Here is a 6,382-nt window from a genome sequence, read left to right on the forward strand (position 1 = left end):
GTTTCCAAGGATAGTCAAGTGAAGGAGTGGGAGTGGAGAAGGAACAAAGAAATCTGTAACTGCTTGTGATCAATTAGTTGTAAATATCAATACCACTGCACGTGGACCGGCTAATACTTCCATTTTAAATACGAGAAGGCAGAGGTTCACAAAGGTGAAGTGATTTATCTAAGGTTTTATGTCTGGTTTGTAGAGAGCCAGGACCCAAATCCAGACCTCTCCCTGCAGACCCTGGCCCTTCCTCTGTCCTGTGCCAATGCCTTGAGGGGACCCTTCCCACGGTCCCCTGGGCCACACCCTGCTCCCCTGACCCACCGGGCTGCTGAGATCACCTCTTTCAAAGGGTCCACTTTGGTTCCACTTTGCCATTAGACTAAAACTTTGGGACTCTCAAAACTGACAAGTCCCAGACATTATGATTATGAAACATCACAGAATGCCCCTGGAATTTTATTGTGTTAAGTCAGCAGGTTGCTTCTATTTGTACAACAGAGAAACTATCAACGGCTGGGCACTTCTATGTCTCTTGACAAAATTCCTGATGCTGCTATATATTTCACTCCTTTCCCTTTTGCCTGTCTTGTACTTCTCTCTATTCAATTTCCTATGCAAAGCAAAAGAAGCCCCCAGATTGATAAGATCCTCATTTAATAGAAGGTAGAAAAGATTAGTCACAACAGGGCTCAGAACTGACCCCATTTTTCTGCAACCTGAGCCTCCTGCGTAAGATCCCTTGGTGGTTATTAGCTTAGCCTGTAAGATGCAGGCTTTGCAAAGTGATGTGGCATGTGGACGATGCTGGAAGAGCAATGCTTGGCCTGCATTCAATAGAGAGAGGCAGAGCTCAGAATGCTGCAAGGAGTCAGGCCAGCTCTGCTAAGGGCAGAGCCCATCACAAGGCCTCAGGTAGGGGTCTGTGGTGGGCAGAGGTGGTGCAGAAGTGAAGTGGGCCAAGATGAGGCTGCTTTGCAGAGCATGTCTGGGAGCCAGTATTTCACCAGTAGCCAAGCACTCACCAGCTCCATCAGCCTTCATTTACCAGCATCTTATTGAGTGTTTTCTCTATGCCGGGAAACTGCTCCTCCCACTGCGCTTCCACAGCAATTCACTTGCAGCTCGTCTAGAGCATGTATTTTGTTCTTCCTAATATTATTGTCAGCTTTTTTATATTCTTCCATTAGATTTTAAGTTTCTTTAGATCAGGAACTGTCTCTTAATCATCTCTGGCCTTTGAGCCTTGCAGAAGTAAGTGCCCAGCATGCATTTATTGAGTAACTAAATTAATGAATCAATGAATCAGTCAATTGCTCAATAAACATTTATGAACTATATACTCTAGTAGGATCTTGGCAGGATGACTGCTTTTCTGAGCTAGAAGCTCCATAAAGGAGGCCTTCTTATAAAGAAACTCTCTTTCTTTGTTACTTGACTATCCCCTAAAGTAATGAAACTTACAGGCCACAAGTATGGAAATGGCTGATGCAAAATGATTATAATTTGGTAGGTGGGATTAGGTGCCTATGCTGTGGTTGAAATATAAGAGTTCAGTTCTCTTTTAGCGAGATGTTTTTAGAAGTTTGGGAGGTTACTTATGCATGGGGAGCCCAGTCGCTGAATGACTGGTCATTCTCATTAAGAATCAAGATGATACCAGGTGGCCCCATAAGAGATAGTCAATGTGGCTATTTCTTAGGACTGGCTGCAACTTTAGAACATCTCTTTACTTGGTGTAGGTGGCTTAGACTGGGACCATCTTTGGAAGTTCTGTTCTTCCCCCACTTGGGAGGATCTGATTTTCTTAGGTGAGAATGACAGGCTATCAGAATGCACCCCCATAGATACTTTTCACCTTCAGCTTGTACCATGCCCTAAATGAAGTGATAAGAAACCATATTCTTTAATACACCTTTTGCTTAGGTGTCCCCGCTTCCTTTCCTAATAGATATTTGGAGGATGAAAATGGAATTTAACTTATGCTTATGTTCGTTTGTGTCCTTATGTAAATGGCCACTTGCTAGAAAATGAGTTCTGAAGCAGAATATTAAAACAACTACCATTTAGTGAGTTTTTACCTGCCAGTCACTGGTAAGCACTCTGCATGCATCATCTTTCTTTAATTCACGAAGTTCCACTATGATGTGGGCATTTTAATTACTATTGTATAATTGAGGAAACTGAGTTAGTGGCACCTAACTCTAACTTTTCCAAGGGTCACCAGGTCCCACCCTGAATAAATGACAGAGCCAGGATTCCATCCCAAACCTATCAAACAGCAATACCATTCTCATTGCCACCATGTTACTGGGTGCTATGTCAGTGGCTGTGAGCATCTGAGGATGAATATCTTCTGTTTCCCCTCTAGATGCTCAGGGAACAAACTTGCTAACATCACAGGAATATGTCTCAGCCCTCACTCCAACAGATATTCCTATGCAATTGCACTACAATTTCACCTGGGATTCCTTGGGCATATATACCCTATAAAAGTTAACTCAAAGGGAAGCTGAAAATATCCTATGTTAAGACTTAGATTAGATACTAGGAATTTTTGTTTTTTCCCTTTGATGAGCTGAAGGCCCTTAGCTGTCAATGGCTTCCCCAAACTCACTTTTACCATTCGAATCCAATGACATGGGATGTTGACGGGCGAATGTGTGTTTTCCTGCCCATCTGGTTTGGCTTCAGCACCTGTGAGACAGGTGTGTGCAGGGAATTTTAGCAGTCCTTTAGAGGAGCAGTAGGCAGGGGTGGGCCATCAGTGGTGGCCACTGAATGAGGCTGGAGCTTCAACTATGTCTTGGAGAATAGCCCTTACTACATAGTGAAGGGCTCCTGTGACCTTAGGGACAGGCTGTTGAAAACCAGTGAGACAGGATGCTCAGGATGTGGAAATATAGCTCCCTGAAGGAGGTGAGTGACCTTCCACATACTTCCATTTCCTTTTGTCTTGGAGTGCTCTTATCAGAAAGCCATCTGACCCACAATTTCTCCCCACCTCAGTCAATGATGTTGGAAATTCCTTTAGGATGTGAGGTTTAAAGTGCAACTGCCCCTTGAAAAGACACCCTTCCATCCACGTGACCTGTAATACTGTTCATATTTGCATGGAGGTTTACAGCAATATGGAAGTATTTGCGCTTCCTCATCTCACTGTGAATGCTCCTAGCAATCCATAGGCAAGATACCCTGTTTATGTCTTGGTTTATGTAAAAGGAGAGCAAGGTCAAGAGAGCTGGAGTGACTTACTCCCAGGCAGTAGGTGACAGTGATAGAACTGAGACCTGGAGTTTATGGTTCTGAGCCCAGAACTCTTTTCACCACACCAGAGCTACTTCAGACTTAGCCATATTTGTGTACACTGAGTTATAGGTGGCCATTGTCCCAGCTGCTGGTCTTGCTAGTAGAAAGAGAGGGAAAAAGCCTGGGGTACCTGCAGGAAGTGGGACCTGAGGCGACACAGGGAGGACTGAAGGTAGAGAACGATGCAGGAAGGGGGTGGCATCCCGATTGTCAAGTGGTGAGTCTGCTTTTAGCTCAGAAGTGGACACAGGAACTCCTCCTAGTCCTTTAAGCCCTTAAAAATTTTTTTTTGTTATTGTTATGACTTGCCTGGAGCAGTGAAATGTTTTCTCCAGCTAAGCAATAATAGAAGACAGTGAGAAGATGCCAACTCAGTGATCCCATGGGAAACCTTCTGGACTGTGGCGTTTACACAAGAGATGAGGTCAGAGGGGTGGCTACCGGCTTGGTGGACTGAGAGCGCAGCAGAGCACCCTAGGGGCTGCGGAGGCCAGATCCCCAGCTGCGGGGGCACAGGCAATCCTTCTCAGGCACGAGAGGGGCGGTGAGGGAGACTGTTTACATTTCTTGCCCTGGTTGGTTAAAAACAGCTCAAAGGCACCATATTGTGTATTCTTGATAAAAAGAAAGATAAAAGGAGCAAGTGCCATTGCACCCAAGCTCATGCTTTCTTCCTCCTTTTGCTCCTTCATTCAGTCCTTCTCGTCTGTTGAGCATGTAGGAGAGCGCTGGCAGGTGCTGGGGATTCTCAGATCCTGTCCTCAAGTAGCTCCCAGTTTAGATGGAGAGGCAGACATGTCAATAAAGGAATTGTAATTCAGAGTGTTAAATACCCAAAAAGAATATAGAACTAGGCAGAGAAGCAACAGGAAAGGGGCAGAATTAACTCTAAAAGAGGTATCCACAAAGGCTTCCTGGAGGAAGAGTCATCTGAACTGGTACAAACCCTGCACATGTCATGAGTGCACAGTTAATGAATTTTCACAAACTAGAGTAAAACCATGTAACTAGCACCCAGATCAAGAAACATGACTAGCATCTGCCACCATCATCAAGGGGTAACCACTCTCCTGACTACTAAAGCATAGGTTAGTTTTGCTTATTTTGAACTTTACATAAGTGGAATAATTCTGCAAAAACTCTTTGGTGTCTGAGTTGGAACTGAAAGAACAAATGGGGATTTTTCAGGGCACAAGGTAGAAGAGGCCATTGTGGGAAGAAGGGGAAGTACAGTTACCTGTTGCTTAATGATGGGACACATTCTGAGAAATGTCATTAGGCGATTTTATCATTGTGTGAACATCATAGAATATACGTACACAAACTTCGACGGTATAATCTTCTACACACCTAGGCTACCCACAAATACTTAACCACTGTGCTACAATTGCCTACAATATTTGGTATCTTAACACGACAGTATTCCGAAAGGTATAACTTGAGTCTGTGAGCATTACCATACTGAATGCTGTAGGTAATTGTAACGCAATGGGATGTGTGTAGCTAAACATACCTAAACATAGAAAAGGTACAGTAAGAATATGGTATAAAAGATAAAAAATGGTGCGCTTATATAGAGCACTTACCGTGAATGGAGCTTGCAGGACTGGAAGTTGCTCTGGGCAGGTCAGTGAGTGCATGGTATGTGAATGTGAAGGCCTAGGACATTACGGTACCATAGACTTTATAAACACTGTACACTTAGGCTCCACTACATTTATTTAAGAAATTTTTTTTCTTAAATAATAAATTAACCTTAGCTTACTGTTATTTTTTACTTTATAAACTTTTACATTTTTTAAAAACCTTGATTCTTTTGTAACAACAGCCTTAAAACATGAATACATTGTACAGCTATACAAAAATATTTTCTTTCTGTATATCCTTATTCCCTAAGCCTTTTTCTATTAATTTTTTTAACTTTTTAAATCCTTTTATCAAAAGCATAGACACAGCACACACATTAGCCTAGGCCTAGACAGGGTAGATCATCAATATCACTCTCTCCCACCTCCACATCTTGTCCCACTGGAAGGTGTTCAGGGGCAATAACATGCCTGGAGCCGTCATCTCTTATGAGGCAATGCCTTCTTCTGCATCCCTCCTGAAGGACCTGTCTGGGGCTGTTTTACAGTTAACCTTTTTTTTTTTTCCCCCCAAATAAATAGAATACACTCTAACAATAAAACATATAGTATTGTAAATACATAAACCAGTAACATAATCATTTTTATCATTATCAAATGTTACATACCATATGTAGTTATATGTGCTATACTTCTATACAACTGGCAATGTGGTATGTTTGTTTACACCAGCATCACCACAAACACATGAGCAATGCATTGCGCTGCGAACTTAACATGGCTATGACATCACAAGGGGTTAGGAATTTTTCTATCTATTATAATCTTATGGGACCCCCATTGTATATATGTTCCATCATCGCCCCAAACGTCATTATGTGATGCATGACTGTCTCTTAAAGCAGAGAGGTGAAATAACATCATGTGTGTGAATACTGTTGACTTTCAGCACTGTTGGGCCACAAAATTCCAAAAACTGTTAGGAAAGAGGCATGAAATGAAATAGGAGAGGAAGGCAGGGGGAGCTAGATCACTGAGAGCCTTCTATGCCAGGCAGAGGAGTTGGGCTGTGAGCCTGGAAACCTGTGATTTCCAAACCTGGCCGGCCATTGAAGTCACCTGGGCGTCTGTTAAAGCCTACAGGTCCCAGGACCTACTGTCCGCAATTGGAGCTTTCAAAAGTTCCTCCAAGTTTATGCCCAAGAACCCAAAAGCAAGTGCAACAAAAACAAAAATAAATAGATGGGACCCAGTTAACCTAAAAAGCTTCTGCACAACAAAAGAAATAATCAGTAGAGTAAACAGACAACCCACAGAGTGAGAGAAATTATTTGTAAACTCTGCATCTGACAAAGGACTAATATTCAGAATCTACAAGAAACTCAAACAAATCAGCACGAAACAAACAAACAAAAACAGATAATCCCATCAAAAAATGGGCAAAAGACGTGAATAGACAATTCTCAAAAGAAGATATACAAATGGCCAGAAAACAT

This window comes from Macaca nemestrina, chromosome 1 (assembly GCF_043159975.1).
Source record: "Macaca nemestrina isolate mMacNem1 chromosome 1, mMacNem.hap1, whole genome shotgun sequence".
In the NCBI taxonomy this organism is placed as follows: domain Eukaryota; kingdom Metazoa; phylum Chordata; class Mammalia; order Primates; family Cercopithecidae; genus Macaca; species Macaca nemestrina.